At 44.1% G+C, this 960-nt stretch overlaps 1 long non-coding RNA gene across 1 annotated transcript in view; it reads right to left on the reverse strand.

Annotated features, from left to right (window-relative positions):
• Positions 1–34: 34 nt before the first annotated feature.
• LOC107182599 overlaps positions 35–960 on the reverse strand; it is a 1,501-nt gene continuing 575 nt past the window's right edge. The window contains exon 2 of the long non-coding RNA XR_001513313.1: positions 35–172. This is a non-coding gene — a long non-coding RNA (uncharacterized LOC107182599). The remainder of the gene's footprint in view (positions 173–960) is intronic.

Genomic DNA, 960 nt, shown 5'->3' on the forward strand with positions numbered 1-960 from the left:
CTCCTTCTTTCCTGGAATTGTGGTAGCCTTCATACCTTTTTCTCTGAGGAATGATAATATATTCTCCACTGCTTTCATCTTCTTCATCTGACATTTCCTCATCTTCACTATCTTCTTCTACCTCCTTTGGAGGAGGAGCCATTTTCTTGGGGTCACCTTGATTTTTACCAGCCTACAACAGACACGGTAATTAGCACATTACACCTCCCACATTTCAGGCCACTCACATTTTGCTCACATTCTTCATAGTACAATGGTCATCTCCCTTTCTCAGAACCCACTTTTCATTCTGTCAATTACAAATAACAAACCAACCCTAGGTAAAGAGACAATTTCAAAGATATCATCTCCCTCTTCCTATTGCCTTAAGCACACCCGTTTTAAAATTTATACTTCCAAAATCTACTCTTATATCAGGCACAATTTCTTAATACTCACTAGCCTACAATGGAACCATTTTAATGCCAACAACTCAAAACCTCATCTGGGGAAAACTGCCTTTAAAAAACCCTTTGATGATGGCAGTAGAGGTGTCCTAACATATGGTGACAGATTTGACTGTGTAGTGAACACGTGGTGCAATACACAGATCTTGTAACATAGAAACCCACACCTAAACCTATTATGTTCATGTTGACCAATGTCACCCCAATAGTTTGAGAAAAAAAAGCCTTCAGTAAATTCTGGCACCTTATCCCACCACTCCTCTGACATTAAATCAGGGCAACATTATAGAAAAATCACGTCTTTAAGACCATTGGTCGTACAATTTTCCTTTCCCGGGGAAACCCCGCCCCAGGGCCACGTGGGGCCATCTCCACCACGTGCGCGCAGCCAGGCAGAGAACACGCGGTGGGGCCTCCTTCCGGGGTCCACCTCATAGTTAAGATCCTATAGGCCGCGGGCCTCCAAATGAAGAAATCCCACCTCTCCCCACCTCACGGAACGGTCCCCTCCGAA

Source organism: Myotis davidii, unplaced genomic scaffold (genome assembly GCF_000327345.1).
Source record: "Myotis davidii unplaced genomic scaffold, ASM32734v1 scaffold370, whole genome shotgun sequence".
Classification (NCBI taxonomy): domain Eukaryota; kingdom Metazoa; phylum Chordata; class Mammalia; order Chiroptera; family Vespertilionidae; genus Myotis; species Myotis davidii.